Source organism: Periplaneta americana, chromosome 2 (assembly GCF_040183065.1).
Source record: "Periplaneta americana isolate PAMFEO1 chromosome 2, P.americana_PAMFEO1_priV1, whole genome shotgun sequence".
Taxonomy (NCBI): Eukaryota; Metazoa; Arthropoda; class Insecta; order Blattodea; family Blattidae; genus Periplaneta; species Periplaneta americana.
The window spans coordinates 216214173-216237147 of NC_091118.1; the positions used below are offsets into that span (position 1 = coordinate 216214173).

Here is a 22975-nt window from a genome sequence, read left to right on the forward strand (position 1 = left end):
CGGTGATTACTTGGGGAGATGCGGGGATGCTACACTTAAAAGGGCGAGCCTCTGAGCCGCTTCGTTCTCCTTGTGTAGAAAAAAGTCTGTTTTGGAAGGTCAAAATGACCATTTTTTGAAATTTTGCCGGCCTCTCCCGTCCAAACGCAGGAGGATAGAGAGTTGTCCTTTATACTGGAGATAGAGTTCGACGAGCTGTATTCAACGCACTCATCGGCTTTGTTGTCACCACGCGTACTGCGAAGTTATTGCGGCAAGAATGTCGGCGGAAGGGTGGTTAAAACCTTTCCCCTTTTTTTCTCGAAAATCAGAAAGTGTTCGCGATTGCCATTTTGATGCTATCGTGTAAGAAGTAAGTCAAGGGGGAATACAGGGCCGCAACCCGTTCCTCGGTATGGCCATTATTTCCGGAATTAGAGACCCAAATATGTTAGGTACCCAAAAATTAAGGCTGGAAAAAAGTGCGGCGGATATTCCGGATTTTAGCGGTGATTACTTGGGGAGATGCGTGGATGCTACAGTTAAAAGGGCGGGCCTCTGAGCCGCTTCGTTCTCCTTGTGTAGAAAAAAGTCTGTTTTGGAAGGTCAAAATGACCATTTTTTGAAATTTTGCCGGCCTCTGCCGTCCAAACGCAGGAGGATAGAGAGTTGTCCTTTATACTGGAGATAGAGTTCGACGAGCTGTATTCAACGCACTCATCGGCTTTGTTGTAACCACGCGTACTGCGGAGTTATTTCGGCAAGAATGTCGAATGTCGAAATGTCGGAATGTCGAAAATCAGAAAGTGTTCGCGATTGCCATTTTGATGCTATCGTGTAAGAAGTAAGTCAAGGGGGAATACAGGGCCGCACCCCGTTCCTCGGTATGGCCATTATTTCCGGAATTAGAGACCCAAATATTTTAGGTACCCAAAAATTAAGGCTGGAAAAAAGTGCGGCGGATATTCCGGATTTTAGCGGTGATTACTAGGGGAGATGCGTGGATGCTACAGTTAAAAGGGCGGGCCTCTGAGCCGCTTCGTTCTCCTTGTGTAGAAAAAAGTCTGTTTTGGAAGGTCAAAATGACCATTTTTTGAAATTTTGCCGGCCTCTCCCGTCCAAACGCAGGAGGATAGAGAGTTGTCCTTTATACTGGAAATAGAGTTCGACGAGCTGTATTCAACGCACTCATCGGCTTTGTTGTCACCACGCGTACTGCGGAGTTATTGCGGCAAGAATGTCGGCGGAAAATGTCTCGAAAATCAGAAAGTGTTCGCGATTGCCACTTTGATGCTATCGTGTAAGAAGTAAGTCAAGGGGGAATACAGGGCGCACCCCGTTCCTCGGTATGGCCATTATTTCCGGAATTAGAGACCCAGTTATTTTAGGTACCCAAAAATTAAGGCTGGAAAAAAGTGCGGCGGATATTCCGGACTTTAGCGGTGATTACTTGGGGAGATGCGTGGATGCTACAGTTAAAAGGGCGGGCCTCTGAGCCGCTTCGTTCTCCTTGTGTAGAAAAAAGTCTGTTTTGGAAGGTCAAAATGACCATTTTTTGAAATTTTGCCGGCCTCTCCCGTCCAAACGCAGGAGGATAGAGAGTTGTCCTTTATACTGGAGATAGTTCGACGAGCTGTATTCAACGCACTCATCGGCTTTGTTGTCACCACGCGTACTGCGGAGTTATTGCGGCAAGAATGTCGGCGGAAGGGTGGTTTAAACCCTTCCCCTTTTTTTCTCGAAAATCAGAAAGTGTTCGCGATTGCCATTTTGATGCTATCGTGTAAGAAGTAAGTCAAGGGGGAATACAGGGCCGCACCCCGTTCCTCGGTATGGCCATTATTTCCGGAATTAGAGACCCAAATATTTTAGGTACCCAAAAATTAAAGCTGGAAAAAAGTGCGGCGGATATTCCGGATTTTAGCGGTGATTACTAGGGGAGATGCGTGGATGCTACAGTTAAAAGGGCGGGCCTCTGAGCCGCTTCGTTCTCCTTGTGTAGAAAAAGGTCTGTTTTGGAAGGTCAAAATGACCATTTTTTGAAATTTTGCCGGCCTCTCCCGTCCAAACGCAGGAGGATAGAGAGTTGTCCTTTATACTGGAGATAGAGTTCGACGAGCTGTATTCAACGCACTCATCGGCTTTGTTGTCACCACGCGTACTGCGGAGTTATTGCGGCAAGAATGTCGGCGGAAGGGTGGTTTAAACCCTTCCCCTTTTTTTCTCGAAAATCAGAAAGTGTTCGCGATTGCCATTTTGATGCTATCGTGTAAGAAGTAAGTCAAGGGGGAATACAGGGCCGCACCCCGTTCCTCGGTATGGCCATTATTTCCGGAATTAGAGACCCAAATATTTTAGGTTCCCAAAAAATTAAGGCTGGAAAAAAGTGCGACGGATATTCCGGATTTTAGCGGTGATTACTTGGGGAGATGCGTGGATGCTACAGTTAAGAGGGCGGGCCTCTGAGCCGCTTCGTTCTCCTTGTGTAGAAAAAAGTCTGTTTTGGAAGGTCAAAATGACCATTTTTTGAAATTTTGCCGGCCTCTCCCGTCCAAACGCAGGAGGATAGAGAGTTGTCCTTTATACTGGAGATAGAGTTCGACGAGGTGTATTCAACGCACTCATCGGCTTTGTTGTCACCACGCGTACTGCGGAGTTATTGCGGCAAGAATGTCGGCGGAAGGGTGGTTTAAACCCTTCCCCTTTTTTTCTCGAAAATCAGAAAGTGTTCGCGATTGCCATTTTGATGCTATCGTGTAAGAAGTAAGTCAAGGGGGAATACAGGGCCGCACCCCGTTCCTCGGTATGGCCATTATTTCCGGAATTAGAGACTCAAATATTTTAGGTACCCAAAAATTAAGGCTGGAAAAAAGTGCGGCGGATATTCCGGATTTTAGCGGTGATTACTAGGGGAGATGCGTGGATGCTACAGTTAAAAGGGCTGGCCTCTGAGCCGCTTCGTTCTCCTTGTGTAGAAAAAAGTCTGTTTTGGAAGGTCAAAATGACCATTTTTTGAAATTTTGCCGGCCTCTCCCGTCCAAACGCAGGAGGATAGAGAGTTGTCCTTTATACTGGAGATAGAGTTCGACGAGCTGTATTCAACGCACTCATCGGCTTTGTTGTCACCACGCGTACTGCGGAGTTATTGCGGCAAGAATGTCGGCGGAAGTGTGGTTTAAAACCCTTCCCCTTTTTTTCTCGAAAATCAGAAAGTGTTCGCGATTGCCATTTTGATGCTATCGTGTAAGAAGTAAGTCAAGGTTAAATACAGGGCCGCACCCCGTTCCTCGGTATGGCCATTATTTCCGGAATTAGAGACTCAAATATTTTAGGTACCCAAAAATTAAGGCTGGAAAAACGTGCGGCGAATTTTCCGGATTTTAGCGGTGATTACTTGGGGAGATGCGGGGATGCTACACTTAAAAGGGCGAGCCTCTGAGCCGCTTCGTTCTCCTTGTGTAGAAAAAAGTCTGTTTTGGAAGGTCAAAATGACCATTTTTTGAAATTTTGCCGGCCTCTCCCGTCCAAACGCAGGAGGATAGAGAGTTGTCCCTTATACTGGAGATAGAGTTCGACGAGCTGTATTCAACGCACTCATCGGCTTTGTTGTCACCACGCGTACTGCGGAGTTATTGCGGCAAGAATGTCGGCGGAAGGGTGGTTAAAACCTTTCCCCTTTTTTTCTCGAAAATCAGAAAGTGTTCGCGATTGCCATTTTGATGCTATCGTGTAAGAAGTAAGTCAAGGGGGAATACAGGGCCGCAACCCGTTCCTCGGTATGGCCATTATTTCCGGAATTAGAGACCCAAATATTTTAGGTACCCAAAAATTAAGGCTGGAAAAAAGTGCGGCGGATATTCCGGATTTTAGCGGTGATTACTTGGGGAGATGCGTGGATGCTACAGTTAAAAGGGCGGGCCTCTGAGCCGCTTCGTTCTCCTTGTGTAGAAAAAAGTCTGTTTTGGAAGGTCAAAATGACCATTTTTTGAAATTTTGCCGGCCTCTGCCGTCCAAACGCAGGAGGATAGAGAGTTGTCCTTTATACTGGAGATAGAGTTCGACGAGCTGTATTCAACGCACTCATCGGCTTTGTTGTAACCACGCGTACTGCGGAGTTATTGCGGCAAGAATGTCGGCGGAAGGGTGGTTTAAACCCTTCCCCTTTTTTTCTCGAAAATCAGAAAGTGTTCGCGATTGCCATTTTGATGCTATCGTGTAAGAAGTAAGTCAAGGGGGAATACAGGGCCGCACCCCGTTCCTCGGTATGGCCATTATTTCCGGAATTAGAGACCCAAATATTTTAGGTACCCAAAAATTAAGGCTGGAAAAAAGTGCGGCGGATATTCCGGATTTTAGCGGTGATTACTAGGGGAGATGCGTGGATGCTACAGTTAAAAGGGCGGGCCTCTGAGCCGCTTCGTTCTCCTTGTGTAGAAAAAAGTCTGTTTTGGAAGGTCAAAATGACCATTTTTTGAAATTTTGCCGGCCTCTCCCGTCCAAACGCAGGAGGATAGAGAGTTGTCCTTTATACTGGAAATAGAGTTCGACGAGCTGTATTCAACGCACTCATCGGCTTTGTTGTCACCACGCGTACTGCGGAGTTATTGCGGCAAGAATGTCGGCGGAAAATGTCTCGAAAATCAGAAAGTGTTCGCGATTGCCATTTTGATGCTATCGTGTAAGAAGTAAGTCAAGGGGGAATACAGGGCGCACCCCGTTCCTCGGTATGGCCATTATTTCCGGAATTAGAGACCCAAATATTTTAGGTACCCAAAAATTAAGGCTGGAAAAAAGTGCGGCGGATATTCCGGACTTTAGCGGTGATTACTTGGGGAGATGCGTGGATGCTACAGTTAAAAGGGCGGGCCTCTGAGCCGCTTCGTTCTCCTTGTGTAGAAAAAAGTCTGTTTTGGAAGGTCAAAATGACCATTTTTTGAAATTTTGCCGGCCTCTCCCGTCCAAACGCAGGAGGATAGAGAGTTGTCCTTTATACTGGAGATAGTTCGACGTGCTGTATTCAACGCACTCATCGGCTTTGTTGTCACCACGCGTACTGCGGAGTTATTGCGGCAAGAATGTCGGCGGAAGGGTGGTTTAAACCCTTCCCCTTTTTTTCTCGAAAATCAGAAAGTGTTCGCGATTGCCATTTTGATGCTATCGTGTAAGAAGTAAATCAAGGGGGAATACAGGGCCGCACCCCGTTCCTCGGTATGGCCATTATTTCCGGAATTAGAGACCCAAATATTTTAGGTACCCAAAAATTAAGGCTGGAAAAAAGTGCGGCGGATATTCCGGATTTTAGCGGTGATTACTAGGGCAGATGCGTGGATGCTACAGTTAAAAGGGCGGGCCTCTGAGCCGCTTCGTTCTCCTTGTGTAGAAAAAAGTCTGTTTTGGAAGGTCAAAATGACCATTTTTTGAAATTTTGCCGGCCTTTCCCGTCCAAACGCAGGAGGATAGAGAGTTGTCCTTTATACTGGAGATAGAGTTCGACGAGCTGTATTCAACGCACTCATCGGCTTTGTTGTCACCACGCGTACTGCGGAGTTATTGCGGCAAGAATGTCGGCGGAAGGGTGGTTTAAACCCTTCCCCTTTTTTTCTCGAAAATCAGAAAGTGTTCGCGATTGCCATTTTGATGCTATCGTGTAAGAAGTAAGTCAAGGGGGAATACAGGGCCGCACCCCGTTCCTCGGTATGGCCATTATTTCCGGAATTAGAGACTCAAATATTTTAGGTACCCAAAAATTAAGGCTGGAAAAAAGTGCGGCGGATAATCCGGATTTTAGCGGTGATTACTAGGGGAGATGCGTGGATGCTACAGTTAAAAGGGCGGGCCTCTGAGCCGCTTCGTTCTCCTTGTTTAGAAAAAAGTCTGTTTTGGAAGGTCAAAATGACCATTTTTTGAAATTTTGCCGGCCTCTCCCGTCCAAACGCAGGAGGATAGAGAGTTGTCCTTTATACTGGAGATAGAGTTCGACGAGCTGTATTCAACGCACTCATCGGCTTTGTTGTCACCACGCGTACTGCGGAGTTATTGCGGCAAGAATGTCGGCGGAAGGGTGGTTTAAACCCTTCCCCTTTTTTTCTCGAAAATCAGAAAGTGTTCGCGATTGCCATTTTGATGCTATCGTGTAAGAAGTAAGTCAAGGGGGAATACATGGCCGCACCCCGTTCCTCGGTATGGCCATTATTTCCGGAATTAGAGACCCAAATATTTTAGGTACCCAAAAATTAAGGCTGGAAAAAAGTGCGGCGGATATTCCGGATTTTAGCGGTGATTACTTGGGGAGATGCGTGGATGCTACAGTTAAAAGGGCGGGCCTCTGAGCCGCTTCGTTCTCCTTGTGTAGAAAAAAGTCTGTTTTGGAAGGTCAAAATGACCATTTTTTGAAATTTTGCCGGCCTCTCCCGTCCAAACGCAGGAGGATGGAGAGCTGTCCTTTATACTGGAGATAGAGTTCGACGAGCTGTATTCAACGCACTCATCGGCTTTGTTGTCACCACGCGTACTGCGGAGTTATTGCGGCAAGAATGTCGGCGGAAGGGTGGTTTAAACCCTTCCCCTTTTTTTCTCGAAAATCAGAAAGTGTTCGCGATTGCCATTTTGATGCTATCGTGTAAGAAGTAAGTCAAGGGGGAATACAGGGCCGCACCCCGTTCCTCGGTATGGCCATTATTTCCGGAATTAGAGACCCAAATATTTTAGGTACCCAAAATTTAAGGCTGGAAAAATGTGCGGCGGATATTCCGGATTTTAGCGGTGATTACTTGGGGAGATGCGTGGATGCTACAGTTAAAAGGGCGGGCCTCTGAGCCGCTTCGTTCTCCTTGTGTAGAAAAAAGTCTGTTTTGGAAGGTCAAAATGACCATTTTTTGAAATTTTGCCGGCCTCTCCCGTCCAAACGCAGGAGGATAGAGAGTTGTCCTTTATACTGGAGATAGAGTTCGACGAGCTGTATTCAACGCACTCATCGGCTTTGTTGTCACCACGCGTACTGCGGAGTTATTGCGGCAAGAATGTCGGCGGAAGGGTGGTTTAAACCTTTCCCCTTTTTTTCTCGAAAATCAGAAAGTGTTCGCGATTGCCATTTTGATGCTATCGTGTAAGAAGTAAGTCAAGGGGGAATACAGGGCCGCACCCCGTTCCTCGGTATGGCCATTATTTCCGGAATTAGAGACCCAAATATTTTAGGTACCCAAAAATTAAGGCTGGAAAAAAGTGCGGCGGATATTCCGGATTTTAGCGGTGATTACTTGGGGAGATGCGTGGATGCTACAGTTAAAAGGGCGGGCCTCTGAGCCGCTTCGTTCTCCTTGTGTAGAAAAAAGTCTGTTTTGGAAGGTCAAAATGACCATTTTTTGAAATTTTGCCGGCCTCTCCCGTCCAAACGCAGGAGGATAGAGAGTTGTCCTTTATACTGGAGATAGAGTTCGACGAGCTGTATTCAACGCACTCATCGGCTTTGTTGTCACCACGCGTACTGCGGAGTTATTGCGGCAAGAATGTCGGCGGAAGGGTGGTTTAAACCCTTCCCCTTTTTTTCTCGAAAATCAGAAAGTGTTCGCGATTCCCATTTTGATGCTATCGTGTAAGAAGTATGTCAAAGGGGAATACAGGGCCGCACCCCGTTCCTCGGTATGGCCATTATTTCCGGAATTAGAGACTCAAATATTTTAGGTACCCAAAAATTAAGGCTGGAAAAAAGTGCGGCGAATTTTCCGGATTTTAGCGGTGATTACTTGGGGAGATGCGTGGATGCTACAGTTAAAAGGGCGGGCCTCTGAGCCGCTTCGTTCTCCTTGTGTAGAAAAAAGTCTGTTTTGGAAGGTCAAAATGACCATTTTTTGAAATTTTGCCGGCCTCTCCCGTCCAAACGCAGGAGGATAGAGAGTTGTCCTTTATACTGGAGATAGAGTTCGACGAGCTGTATTCAACGCACTCATCGGCTTTGTTGTCACCACGCGTACTGCGGAGTTATTGCGGCAAGAATGTCGGCGGAAGGGTGGTTTAAACCCTTCCCCTTTTTTTCTCGAAAATCAGAAAGTGTTCGCGATTCCCATTTTGATGCTATCGTGTAAGAAGTAAGTCAAGGGGGAATACAGGGCCGCACCCCGTTCCTCGGTATGGCCGTTATTTCCGAAATTAGAGACCCAAATATTTTAGGTACCCAAAAATTAAGGCTGGAAAAAAGTGCGGCGGATATTCCGGATTTTAGCGGTGATTACTTGGGGAGATGCGTGGATGCTACAGTTAAAAGGGCGGGCCTCTGAGCCGCTTCGTTCTCCTTGTGTAGAAAAAAGTCTGTTTTGGAAGGTCAAAATGACCATTTTTTGAAATTTTGCCGGCCTCTCCCGTCCAAACGCAGGAGGATAGAGAGTTGTCCTTTATACTGGAGATAGAGTTCGACGAGCTGTATTCAACGCACTCATCGGCTTTGTTGTCACCACGCGTACTGCGGAGTTATTGCGGCAAGAATGTCGGCGGAAGATTTTCTCGAAAATCAGAAAGTGTTCGCGATTGCCATTTTGATGCTATCGTGTAAGAAGTAAGTCAAGGGGGAATACAGGGCCGCACCCCGTTCCTCGGTATGGCCATTATTTCCGGAATTAGAGACCCAAATATTTTAGGTACCCAAAAATTAAGGCTGGAAAAAAGTGCGGCGGATATTCCGGATTTTAGCGGTGATTACTTGGGGAGATGCGTGGGTGCTACAGTTAAAAGGGCGGGCCTCTGAGCCGCTTCGTTCTCCTTGTGTAGAAAAAAGTCTGTTTTGGAAGGTCAAAATGACCATTTTTTGAAATTTTGCCGGCCTCTCCCGTCCAAACGCAGGAGGACAGAGAGTTGTCCTTTATACTGGAGATAGAGTTCGACGAGCTGTATTCAACGCACTCATCGGCTTTGTTGTCACCACGCGTACTGCGGATTTATTGCGGCAAGAATGTCGGCGGAAGGGTGGTTTAAAACCTTCCCCTTTTTTTCTCGAAAATCAGAAAGTGTTCGCGATTGCCATTTTGATGCTATCGTGTAAGAAGTAAGTCAAGGGGGAGTACAGGGCCGCACCCCGTTCCTCTGTATGGCCATTATTTCCGGAATTAGAGACCCAAATATTTTAGGTACCCAAAAATTAAGGCTGGAAGAAAGTGCGGCGGATATTCCGGATTTTAGCGGTGATTACTAGGGCAGATGCGTGGATGCTACAGTTAAAAGGGCGGGCCTCTGAGCCGCTTCGTTCTCCTTGTGTAGAAAAAAGTCTGTTTTGGAAGGTCAAAATGACCATTTTTTGAAATTTTGCCGGCCTCTCCCGTCCAAACGCAGGAGGATAGAGAGTTGTCCTTTATACTGGAGATAGAGTTCGACGAGCTGTATTCAACGCACTCATCGGCTTTGTTGTCACCACGCGTACTGCGGAGTTATTGCGGCAAGAATGTCGGCGGAAGGGTGGTTTAAACCCTTCCCCTTTTTTTCTCGAAAATCAGAAAGTGTTCGCGATTCCCATTTTGATGCTATCGTGTAAGAAGTATGTCAAAGGGGAATACAGGGCCGCACCTCGTTCCTCGGTATGGCCATTATTTCCGGAATTAGAGACTCAAATATTTTAGGTACCCAAAAATTAAGGCTGGAAAAAAGTGCGGCGAATTTTCCGGATTTTAGCGGTGATTACTTGGGGAGATGCGTGGATGCTACAGTTAAAAGGGCGGGCCTCTGAGCCGCTTCGTTCTCCTTGTGTAGAAAAAAGTCTGTTTTGGAAGGTCAAAATGACCATTTTTTGAAATTTTGCCGGCCTCTCCCGTCCAAACGCAGGAGGATAGAGAGTTGTCCTTTATACTGGAGATAGAGTTCGACGAGCTGTATTCAACGCACTCATCGGCTTTGTTGTCACCACGCGTACTGCGGAGTTATTGCGGCAAGAATGTCGGCGGAAGGGTGGTTTAAACCCTTCCCCTTTTTTTCTCGAAAATCAGAAAGTGTTCGCGATTCCCATTTTGATGCTATCGTGTAAGAAGTAAGTCAAGGGGGAATACAGGGCCGCACCCCGTTCCTCGGTATGGCCGTTATTTCCGAAATTAGAGACCCAAATATTTTAGGTACCCAAAAATTAAGGCTGGAAAAAAGTGCGGCGGATATTCCGGATTTTAGCGGTGATTACTTGGGGAGATGCGTGGATGCTACAGTTGAAAGGGCGGGCCTCTGAGCCGCTTCGTTCTCCTTGTGTAGAAAAAAGTCTGTTTTGGAAGGTCAAAATGACCATTTTTTGAAATTTTGCCGGCCTCTCCCGTCCAAACGCAGGAGGATAGAGAGTTGTCCTTTATACTGGAGATAGAGTTCGACGAGCTGTATTCAACGCACTCATCGGCTTTGTTGTCACCACGCGTACTGCGGAGTTATTGCGGCAAGAATGTCGGCGGAAGATTTTCTCGAAAATCAGAAAGTGTTCGCGATTGCCATTTTGATGCTATCGTGTAAGAAGTAAGTCAAGGGGGAATACAGGGCCGCACCCCGTTCCTCGGTATGGCCATTATTTCCGGAATTAGAGACCCAAATATTTTAGGTACCCAAAAATTAAGGCTGGAAAAAAGTGCGGCGGATATTCCGGATTTTAGCGGTGATTACTTGGGGAGATGCGTGGGTGCTACAGTTAAAAGGGCGGGCCTCTGAGCCGCTTCGTTCTCCTTGTGTAGAAAAAAGTCTGTTTTGGAAGGTCAAAATGACCATTTTTTGAAATTTTGCCGGCCTCTCCCGTCCAAACGCAGGAGGACAGAGAGTTGTCCTTTATACTGGAGATAGAGTTCGACGAGCTGTATTCAACGCACTCATCGGCTTTGTTGTCACCACGCGTACTGCGGATTTATTGCGGCAAGAATGTCGGCGGAAGGGTGGTTTAAAACCTTCCCCTTTTTTTCTCGAAAATCAGAAAGTGTTCGCGATTGCCATTTTGATGCTATCGTGTAAGAAGTAAGTCAAGGGGGAGTACAGGGCCGCACCCCGTTCCTCTGTATGGCCATTATTTCCGGAATTAGAGACCCAAATATTTTAGGTACCCAAAAATTAAGGCTGGAAGAAAGTGCGGCGGATATTCCGGATTTTAGCGGTGATTACTAGGGCAGATGCGTGGATGCTACAGTTAAAAGGGCGGGCCTCTGAGCCGCTTCGTTCTCCTTGTGTAGAAAAAAGTCTGTTTTGGAAGGTCAAAATGACCATTTTTTGAAATTTTGCCGGCCTTTCCCGTCCAAACGCAGGAGGATAGAGAGTTGTCCTTTATACTGGAGATAGAGTTCGACGAGCTGTATTCAACGCACTCATCGGCTTTGTTGTCACCACGCGTACTGCGGAGTTATTGCGGCAAGAATGTCGGCGGAAGGGTGGTTTAAACCCTTCCCCTTTTTTTCTCGAAAATCAGAAAGTGTTCGCGATTGCCATTTTGATGCTATCGTGTAAGAAGTAAGTCAAGGGGGAATACAGGGCCGCACCCCGTTCCTCGGTATGGCCATTTTTTCCGGAATTAGAGACTCAATTATTTTAGGTACCCAAAAATTAAGGCTGGAAAAAAGTGCGGCGGATATTCCGGATTTTAGCGGTGATTACTAGGGGAGATGCGTGGATGCTACAGTTAAAAGGGCGGGCCTCTGAGCCGCTTCGTTCTCCTTGTGTAGAAAAAAGTCTGTTTTGGAAGGTCAAAATGACCATTTTTTGAAATTTTGCCGGCCTCTCCCGTCCAAACGCAGGAGGATAGAGAGTTGTCCTTTATACTGGAGATAGAGTTCGACGAGCTGTATTCAACGCACTCATCGGCTTTGTTGTCACCACGCGTACTGCGGAGTTATTGCGGCAAGAATGTCGGCGGAAGGGTTTTTTTCTCGAAAATCAGAAAGTGTTCGCGATTGCCATTTTGATGCTATCGTGTAAGAAGTAAGTCAAGGGGGAATACATGGCCGCACCCCGTTCCTCGGTATGGCCATTATTTCCGGAATTAGAGACCCAAATATTTTAGGTACCCAAAAATTAAGGCTGGAAAAAAGTGCGGCGGATATTCCGGATTTTAGCGGTGATTACTTGGGGAGATGCGTGGATGCTACAGTTAAAAGGGCGGGCCTCTGAGCCGCTTCGTTCTCCTTGTGTAGAAAAAAGTCTGTTTTGGAAGGTCAAAATGACCATTTTTTGAAATTTTGCCGGCCTCTCCCGTCCAAACGCAGGAGGATGGAGAGCTGTCCTTTATACTGGAGATAGAGTTCGACGAGCTGTATTCAACGCACTCATCGGCTTTGTTGTCACCACGCGTACTGCGGAGTTATTGCGGCAAGAATGTCGGCGGAAGGGTGGTTTAAACCTTTCCCCTTTTTTTCTCGAAAATCAGAAAGTGTTCGCGATTGCCATTTTGATGCTATCGTGTAAGAAGTAAGTCAAGGGGGAATACAGGGCCGCACCCCGTTCCTCGGTATGGCCATTATTTCCGGAATTAGAGACCCAAATATTTTAGGTACCCAAAAATTAAGGCTGGAAAAAAGTGCGGCGGATATTCCGGATTTTAGCGGTGATTACTTGGGGAGATGCGTGGATGCTACAGTTAAAAGGGCGGGCCTCTGAGCCGCTTCGTTCTCCTTGTGTAGAAAAAAGTCTGTTTTGGAAGGTCAAAATGACCATTTTTTGAAATTTTGCCGGCCTCTGCCGTCCAAACGCAGGAGGATAGAGAGTTGTCCTTTATACTGGAGATAGAGTTCGACGAGCTGTATTCAACGCACTCATCGGCTTTGTTGTAACCACGCGTACTGCGGAGTTATTGCGGCAAGAATGTCGAATGTCGAAATGTCGGAATGTCGATTACTTGGGGAGATGCGTGGATGCTACAGTTAAAAGGGCGGGCCTCTGAGCCGCTTCGTTCTCCTTGTGTAGAAAAAAGTCTGTTTTGGAAGGTCAAAATGACCATTTTTTGAAATTTTGCCGGCCTCTCCCGTCCAAACGCAGGAGGATAGAGAGTTGTCCTTTATACTGGAGATAGAGTTCGACGAGCTGTATTCAACGCACTCATCGGCTTTGTTGTCACCACGCGTACTGCGGAGTTATTGCGGCAAGAATGTCGGCGGAAGGGTGGTTTAAACCCTTCCCCTTTTTTTCTCGAAAATCAGAAAGTGTTCGCGATTCCCATTTTGATGCTATCGTGTAAGAAGTAAGTCAAGGGGGAATACAGGGCCGCACCCCGTTCCTCGGTATGGCCGTTATTTCCGAAATTAGAGACCCAAATATTTTAGGTACCCAAAAATTAAGGCTGGAAAAAAGTGCGGCGGATATTCCGGATTTTAGCGGTGATTACTTGGGGAGATGCGTGGATGCTACAGTTAAAAGGGCGGGCCTCTGAGCCGCTTCGTTCTCCTTGTGTAGAAAAAAGTCTGTTTTGGAAGGTCAAAATGACCATTTTTTGAAATTTTGCCGGCCTCTCCCGTCCAAACGCAGGAGGATAGAGAGTTGTCCTTTATACTGGAGATAGAGTTCGACGAGCTGTATTCAACGCACTCATCGGCTTTGTTGTCACCACGCGTACTGCGGAGTTATTGCGGCAAGAATGTCGGCGGAAGATTTTCTCGAAAATCAGAAAGTGTTCGCGATTGCCATTTTGATGCTATCGTGTAAGAAGTAAGTCAAGGGGGAATACAGGGCCGCACCCCGTTCCTCGGTATGGCCATTATTTCCGGAATTAGAGACCCAAATATTTTAGGTACCCAAAAATTAAGGCTGGAAAAAAGTGCGGCGGATATTCCGGATTTTAGCGGTGATTACTTGGGGAGATGCGTGGGTGCTACAGTTAAAAGGGCGGGCCTCTGAGCCGCTTCGTTCTCCTTGTGTAGAAAAAAGTCTGTTTTGGAAGGTCAAAATGACCATTTTTTGAAATTTTGCCGGCCTCTCCCGTCCAAACGCAGGAGGACAGAGAGTTGTCCTTTATACTGGAGATAGAGTTCGACGAGCTGTATTCAACGCACTCATCGGCTTTGTTGTCACCACGCGTACTGCGGATTTATTGCGGCAAGAATGTCGGCGGAAGGGTGGTTTAAAACCTTCCCCTTTTTTTCTCGAAAATCAGAAAGTGTTCGCGATTGCCATTTTGATGCTATCGTGTAAGAAGTAAGTCAAGGGGGAGTACAGGGCCGCACCCCGTTCCTCTGTATGGCCATTATTTCCGGAATTAGAGACCCAAATATTTTAGGTACCCAAAAATTAAGGCTGGAAGAAAGTGCGGCGGATATTCCGGATTTTAGCGGTGATTACTAGGGCAGATGCGTGGATGCTACAGTTAAAAGGGCGGGCCTCTGAGCCGCTTCGTTCTCCTTGTGTAGAAAAAAGTCTGTTTTGGAAGGTCAAAATGACCATTTTTTGAAATTTTGCCGGCCTCTCCCGTCCAAACGCAGGAGGATAGAGAGTTGTCCTTTATACTGGAGATAGAGTTCGACGAGCTGTATTCAACGCACTCATCGGCTTTGTTGTCACCACGCGTACTGCGGAGTTATTGCGGCAAGAATGTCGGCGGAAGGGTGGTTTAAACCCTTCCCCTTTTTTTCTCGAAAATCAGAAAGTGTTCGCGATTCCCATTTTGATGCTATCGTGTAAGAAGTATGTCAAAGGGGAATACAGGGCCGCACCTCGTTCCTCGGTATGGCCATTATTTCCGGAATTAGAGACTCAAATATTTTAGGTACCCAAAAATTAAGGCTGGAAAAAAGTGCGGCGAATTTTCCGGATTTTAGCGGTGATTACTTGGGGAGATGCGTGGATGCTACAGTTAAAAGGGCGGGCCTCTGAGCCGCTTCGTTCTCCTTGTGTAGAAAAAAGTCTGTTTTGGAAGGTCAAAATGACCATTTTTTGAAATTTTGCCGGCCTCTCCCGTCCAAACGCAGGAGGATAGAGAGTTGTCCTTTATACTGGAGATAGAGTTCGACGAGCTGTATTCAACGCACTCATCGGCTTTGTTGTCACCACGCGTACTGCGGAGTTATTGCGGCAAGAATGTCGGCGGAAGGGTGGTTTAAACCCTTCCCCTTTTTTTCTCGAAAATCAGAAAGTGTTCGCGATTCCCATTTTGATGCTATCGTGTAAGAAGTAAGTCAAGGGGGAATACAGGGCCGCACCCCGTTCCTCGGTATGGCCGTTATTTCCGAAATTAGAGACCCAAATATTTTAGGTACCCAAAAATTAAGGCTGGAAAAAAGTGCGGCGGATATTCCGGATTTTAGCGGTGATTACTTGGGGAGATGCGTGGATGCTACAGTTGAAAGGGCGGGCCTCTGAGCCGCTTCGTTCTCCTTGTGTAGAAAAAAGTCTGTTTTGGAAGGTCAAAATGACCATTTTTTGAAATTTTGCCGGCCTCTCCCGTCCAAACGCAGGAGGATAGAGAGTTGTCCTTTATACTGGAGATAGAGTTCGACGAGCTGTATTCAACGCACTCATCGGCTTTGTTGTCACCACGCGTACTGCGGAGTTATTGCGGCAAGAATGTCGGCGGAAGATTTTCTCGAAAATCAGAAAGTGTTCGCGATTGCCATTTTGATGCTATCGTGTAAGAAGTAAGTCAAGGGGGAATACAGGGCCGCACCCCGTTCCTCGGTATGGCCATTATTTCCGGAATTAGAGACCCAAATATTTTAGGTACCCAAAAATTAAGGCTGGAAAAAAGTGCGGCGGATATTCCGGATTTTAGCGGTGATTACTTGGGGAGATGCGTGGGTGCTACAGTTAAAAGGGCGGGCCTCTGAGCCGCTTCGTTCTCCTTGTGTAGAAAAAAGTCTGTTTTGGAAGGTCAAAATGACCATTTTTTGAAATTTTGCCGGCCTCTCCCGTCCAAACGCAGGAGGACAGAGAGTTGTCCTTTATACTGGAGATAGAGTTCGACGAGCTGTATTCAACGCACTCATCGGCTTTGTTGTCACCACGCGTACTGCGGATTTATTGCGGCAAGAATGTCGGCGGAAGGGTGGTTTAAAACCTTCCCCTTTTTTTCTCGAAAATCAGAAAGTGTTCGCGATTGCCATTTTGATGCTATCGTGTAAGAAGTAAGTCAAGGGGGAGTACAGGGCCGCACCCCGTTCCTCTGTATGGCCATTATTTCCGGAATTAGAGACCCAAATATTTTAGGTACCCAAAAATTAAGGCTGGAAGAAAGTGCGGCGGATATTCCGGATTTTAGCGGTGATTACTAGGGCAGATGCGTGGATGCTACAGTTAAAAGGGCGGGCCTCTGAGCCGCTTCGTTCTCCTTGTGTAGAAAAAAGTCTGTTTTGGAAGGTCAAAATGACCATTTTTTGAAATTTTGCCGGCCTTTCCCGTCCAAACGCAGGAGGATAGAGAGTTGTCCTTTATACTGGAGATAGAGTTCGACGAGCTGTATTCAACGCACTCATCGGCTTTGTTGTCACCACGCGTACTGCGGAGTTATTGCGGCAAGAATGTCGGCGGAAGGGTGGTTTAAACCCTTCCCCTTTTTTTCTCGAAAATCAGAAAGTGTTCGCGATTGCCATTTTGATGCTATCGTGTAAGAAGTAAGTCAAGGGGGAATACAGGGCCGCACCCCGTTCCTCGGTATGGCCATTTTTTCCGGAATTAGAGACTCAATTATTTTAGGTACCCAAAAATTAAGGCTGGAAAAAAGTGCGGCGGATATTCCGGATTTTAGCGGTGATTACTAGGGGAGATGCGTGGATGCTACAGTTAAAAGGGCGGGCCTCTGAGCCGCTTCGTTCTCCTTGTGTAGAAAAAAGTCTGTTTTGGAAGGTCAAAATGACCATTTTTTGAAATTTTGCCGGCCTCTCCCGTCCAAACGCAGGAGGATAGAGAGTTGTCCTTTATACTGGAGATAGAGTTCGACGAGCTGTATTCAACGCACTCATCGGCTTTGTTGTCACCACGCGTACTGCGGAGTTATTGCGGCAAGAATGTCGGCGGAAGGGTTTTTTTCTCGAAAATCAGAAAGTGTTCGCGATTGCCATTTTGATGCTATCGTGTAAGAAGTAAGTCAAGGGGGAATACATGGCCGCACCCCGTTCCTCGGTATGGCCATTATTTCCGGAATTAGAGACCCAAATATTTTAGGTACCCAAAAATTAAGGCTGGAAAAAAGTGCGGCGGATATTCCGGATTTTAGCGGTGATTACTTGGGGAGATGCGTGGATGCTACAGTTAAAAGGGCGGGCCTCTGAGCCGCTTCGTTCTCCTTGTGTAGAAAAAAGTCTGTTTTGGAAGGTCAAAATGACCATTTTTTGAAATTTTGCCGGCCTCTCCCGTCCAAACGCAGGAGGATGGAGAGCTGTCCTTTATACTGGAGATAGAGTTCGACGAGCTGTATTCAACGCACTCATCGGCTTTGTTGTCACCACGCGTACTGCGGAGTTATTGCGGCAAGAATGTCGGCGGAAGGGTGGTTTAAACCTTTCCCCTTTTTTTCTCGAAAATCAGAAAGTGTTCGCGATTGCCATTTTGATGCTATCGTGTAAGAAGTAAGTCAAGGGGGAATACAGGGCCGCACCCCGTTCCTCGGTATGGCCATTATTTCCGGAATTAGAGACCCAAATATTTTAGGTACCCAAAAATTAAGGCTGGAAAAAAGTGCGGCGGATATTCCGGATTTTAGCGGTGATTACTTGGGGAGATGCGTGGATGCTACAGTTAAAAGGGCGGGCCTCTGAGCCGCTTCGTTCTCCTTGTGTAGAAAAAAGTCTGTTTTGGAAGGTCAAAATGACCATTTTTTGAAATTCATTTTTTGAAATTTTGCCGGCCTCTCCCGTCCAAACGCAGGAGGATAGAGAGTTGTCCTTTATACTGGAGATAGAGTTCGACGAGCTGTATTCAACGCACTCATCGGCTTTGTTGTCACCACGCGTACTGCGGAGTTATTGCGGCAAGAATGTCGGCGGAAGGGTGGTTTAAACCCTTCCCCTTTTTTTCTCGAAAATCAGAAAGTGTTCGCGATTGCCATTTTGATGCTATCGTGTAAGAAGTAAGTCAAGGGGGAATACAGGGCCGCACCCCGTTCCTCGGTATGGCCATTATTTCCGGAATTAGAGACCCAAATATTTTAGGTACCCAAAAATTAAGGCTGGAAAAAAGTGCGGCGGATATTTCGGATTTTAGCGGTGATTACTTGGGGAGATGCGTGGATGCTACAGTTAAAAGGGCGGGCCTCTGAGCCGCTTCGTTCTCCTTGTGTAGAAAAAAGTCTGTTTTGGAAGGTCAAAATGACCATTTTTTGAAATTTTGCCGGCCTCTCCCGTCCAAACGCAGGAGGATAGAGAGTTGTCCTTTATACTGGAGATAGAGTTCGACGAGCTGTATTCAACGCACTCATCGGCTTTGTTGTCACTACGCGTACTGCGGAGTTATTGCGGCAAGAATGTCGGCGGAAGGGTGGTTTAAACCCTTCCCCTTTTTTTCTCGAAAATCAGAAAGTGTTCGCGATTGCCATTTTGATGCTATCGTGTAAGAAGTAAGTCAAGGGGGAATACAGGGCCGCACCCCGTTCCTCAGTATGGCCATTATTTCCGGAATTAGAGACCGAAATATTTTAGGTACCCAAAAATTAAGGCTGGAAAAAAGTGCGGCGGATATTCCGGATTTTAGCGGTGATTACTTGGGGAGATGCGTGGATGCTACAGTTAAAAGGGCGGGCCTCTGAGCCGCTTCGTTCTCCTTGTGTAGAAAAAAGTCTGTTTTGGAAGGTCAAAATGACCATTTTTTGAAATTTTGCCGGCCTCTCCCGTCCAAACGCAGGAGGATAGAGAGTTGTCCTGTATACTGGAGATAGAGTTCGACGAGCTGTATTCAACGCACTCATCGGCTTTGTTGTCACCACGCGTACTGCGGAGTTATTGCGGCAAGAATGTCGGCGGAAGGGTGGTTTAAACCCTTCCCCTTTTTTTCTGGAAAATCAGAAAGTGTTCGCGATTCCCATTTTGATGCTATCGTGTAAGAAGTAAGTCAAGGGGGAATACAGGGCCGCACCCCGTTCCTCGGTATGGCCATTATTTCCGGAATTAGAGACTCAAATATTTTAGGTACCCAAAAATTAAGGCTGGAAAAAAGTGCGGCGGATATTCCGGATTTTAGCGGTGATTACTAGGGGAGATGCGTGGATGCTACAGTTAAAAGGGCGGGCCTCTGAGCCGCTTCGTTCTCCTTGTGTAGAAAAAAGTCTGTTTTGGAAGGTCAAAATGACCATTTTTTGAAATTTTGCCGGCCTCTCCCGTCCAAACGCAGGAGGATAGAGAGTTGTCCTTTATACTGGAGATAGAGTTCGACGAGCTGTATTCAACGCACTCATCGGCTTTGTTGTCACCACGCGTACTGCGGAGTTATTGCGGCAAGAATGTCGGCGGAAGGGTGGTTCCCCTTTTTTTCTCGAAAATCAGAAAGTGTTCGCGATTGCCATTTTGATGCTATCGTGTAAGAAGTAAGTCAAGGGGGAATACAGGGCCGCACCCCGTTCCTCAGTATGGCCATTATTTCCGGAATTAGAGACCCAAATATTTTAGGTACCCAAAAATTAAGGCTGGAAAAAAGTGCGGCGGATATTCCGGATTTTAGCGGTGATTACTAGGGGAGATGCGTGGATGCTACAGTTAAAAGGGCGGGCCTCTGAGCCGCTTCGTTCTCCTTGTGTAGAAAAAAGTCTGTTTTGGAAGGTCAAAATGACCATTTTTTGAAATTTTGCCGGCCTCTCCCGTCCAAACGCAGGAGGATAGAGAGTTGTCCTTTATACTGGAGATAGAGTTCGACGAGCTGTATTCAACGCACTCATCGGCTTTGTTGTCACCACGCGTACTGCGGAGTTATTGCGGCAAGAATGTCGGCGGAAGGGTGGTTTAAACCCTTCCCCTTTTTTTCTCGAAAATCAGAAAGTGTTCGCGATTGCCATTTTGATGCTATCGTGTAAGAAGGAAGTCAAGGGGAATACAGGGCCGCACCCCGTTCCTCGGTATGGCCATTATTTTCGAAAATAATAGTCATATCGATGAACTGGATGTATTCTTTTATTCCACCTTGACTTATTTCGGACACGATATCATCAAAATGGGAATGTCGAACACTAACTGATTATCCAGAAAAAATACCAAGGCTTTTAAACTTGTATTCCGCAATCATTCTCGTCACCATAACTCAGCCGTTATTGTAGTGAGGACAAAGCTGAGTAGTGCCGCGGATAGAGCTCCACGGTCTGTGGCTGTGGTGTGAAGCACAACTCTTTGCCCCCAGGCTTATGGGCGGTAGAGTCCGGCAAAGTTTATAAAAACAATCATTTTGACCTTCCAAAACAGAACTTTCTCTACTCAAGGAGAACGAAAGTTCTCAGAGATCAATCCTTTTCAATGTAGCATCCCTGCGTGTGTACTAATAATCACCCATAAAATCGAAAAAATCTGTTGCACTTTTGTAGACTTGTTGTCTTCAGCTGTGCATTTTTCATCCTTTGCAGTGAGTGAATTGCTCTTGGTAGTGACTCTTATTTGCCATAAGGTACACATCGACTTTATAAATGACAGATGTCCTCAAAATTTTGGCAAATAATGTTGTGTTTGTCTAAGCTGTAAGATGCTTTGTTGTAGTCTCTTAAAAATATATATCTTTTTCTCATTATCAAAATAATTTCATAATTATTTGGACATTTATAGTAGTAATAAGCATACTATACTTTGGATATCTTACACTGCCTTCAGTGTCTGTTTTCTCCTATTTCACATTCTCTGACAATTATTATCGTTGCAAGAGTCAAAATGTAGACTTCAAGTTGGGCAAAAGACTTCATTGAGGTACCAAGTCTAAGGTCAAAATTGGGACTATAGTGCAAGCTAAAATTATGATTTTTAATTGATTATAATTATTTAATTCCGGGAATGTGCAGATGTATTCTAATGAGGAATATGTTTTGAATATTTGAGGATAAATAATTGTATGTACAACTGTTCGTATGTAGGTGATGATTTTGGCGACAGAAGTTTTCCAGCAGGTCATTCAGTAATGGAATGAAGTCTGCTCAAAATGTTATTCATTAAAAAACATATGTTTGTGGCTGCAAATTCTATTTTCAAATGTGAATAATAAAAATTGCTTAGTTTGCTCCAAAGAATCATATCAGCAAAGTTAGAAATTCATTGAGGAAAAAATGTGGACTCTTTTGGTTTTCTTGTTTTCTTCCAAGTGAGTCGAGTTTTGAGTAATTCAATTTGTGAAGGAATGAAGTCTGCTTAAAATGTAATTCATTTTAAAACAAAATATGTTTGTGTTTAAAAATTCTTGGTGCTATAGCACCGTCATCCGTGTCTATAGTGAATGAGTTCGTTATGATAGGCAGTTTTGACCGCAACTGCAGAGTCTGAATCACATGTAATGTACTTTCTGTTGCAATGTACTGTTAACTGTTGTTAGCATTAATGTATGCCACTGACATTGCAGGATATGCAATAACGAGAGCTTGTTGACAGAGTTTCGTGTTGAGGTTCTTAGTAGTTAATAAGAAGGAATTGGGAACAAGAGCAATGAATAATAGAATTGACTAATCTCGGAAAGTTTGGTGGAGCTTTTTCCTCCTAAATGAATGGATATTGATAAATTCTACAGAGATTTGGCAGATTTTTGTTGAGTAGCAGGAAGTGAATTGAATGGTAGTTATTTATGAGAGACATATCAGTTTACCTTATTAGCTCGCATTGCCAAGGAGTCAGAAGCACGTAACAGCATATCTGGTTGAATTATTCTAGCTTTGAAGCTGTTTATGTACTTCGCAATTGTGAGGAATGTTGAAACTTCACTGTCAGCAGTTCCACAAATACTAGATATTCATGTAGCATGATGGAATTGTGGAAAGTGATTGACTCCATTTCAGTACTGTAACTTTTTTTATTTGTCTTTCACTTTTCCCAGTCCTTGTCCGGGTCTGTTTCTCTTTGGCTGTTCATCTTTTCTTCATTTTGTAAGGTTTGATTTTATAGTTATGAATATTTTTCCTTTCGCTTTCTTCATTTGGTTTGTCTGATTTATATATTTCATGATGTCTTTGTTGCATTGTTGATTTGAAACATAGTAGAGATATTTCAAGTATAACATTTCTTATGTTTGCAGGCTGATTCTTTGGGTAGATGGCAGTATTTCGCTGGATTGCCTGGCAGTGATGTTTCCTTCACTCGCAGATTGGAGTGATCATATTGCAGCAGTGTCCTGGTGGCATGATACAGCTGAACACGTAGAGTTGCAATGTGAGAAGACAAGGTTGAAAGAATGAGTGGGTTAGGTAAATAATATCAGTTTATTTCATGAAATGTATTAAACACTTTAATTGTGCTATAAATACGTGTGTGTATCTATGTATATAGGGTAGGAGAAATAATTCTTAACAATAAAAGACATATTGTAAACTGTGTAAAAGCTAATTTCATTGTCAATGATATTCACTAACCAACATGTTAATAGGAGGCTCACAGTATAGAATGTTCGACGTGATTAAGCCTAGTACAGTGGTCTCTCCTAAGTTCGACAGAACAGAACGGAAATCTCTGACCAATAAGGGTAGTGGATGTGACAGGTGAAATGAATACAAATTGTTATTGGTTATCCATCAACGAATACATTACTGTACTTGCATTTCCTGCCCACCTCGAGACTCGTACCACAGTGGGTTTCGACAGTTCCGTCTCACAACAGCACAATTCTCAAATGGAAAAAGAAGAGTTCATTAATTTAAACTCAGTGATCAATATGGATGTCCTAATCAATAAAATATTCTGTTTTCCTTTAACAAAAGTATCACTACAAGACACAGGACCAAATTCCATTCAAATGGCAAACGCATTTCTTAGTGCCCTTATAGGGACGTGTCTAATTCTCCTACGTAAACAGTCGAGCTATAGGATGTCGAACTTAAGAGCTATCACTATACATGATGATGCAATAAATGACATTCAACTTCATGGATTACCTTCAGTATAGTGACGGTAACATTACATGTGTGGTTTTGTAATTTTATTAA

At 45.2% G+C, this 22975-nt stretch overlaps 1 protein-coding gene across 1 annotated transcript in view; it reads left to right on the top strand.

Annotated features, from left to right (window-relative positions):
* Positions 1–22361, top strand: part of LOC138695122 (mediator of RNA polymerase II transcription subunit 12-like) — a 170015-nt gene extending 147654 nt beyond the window's left edge. Inside the window, exon 8 of the mRNA XM_069819541.1 lies at positions 22072–22361. The gene's annotated coding sequence lies outside the window, so the exon portion shown is untranslated. The remainder of the gene's footprint in view (positions 1–22071) is intronic.
* The last annotated feature ends 614 nt before the right edge of the window (positions 22362–22975 follow it).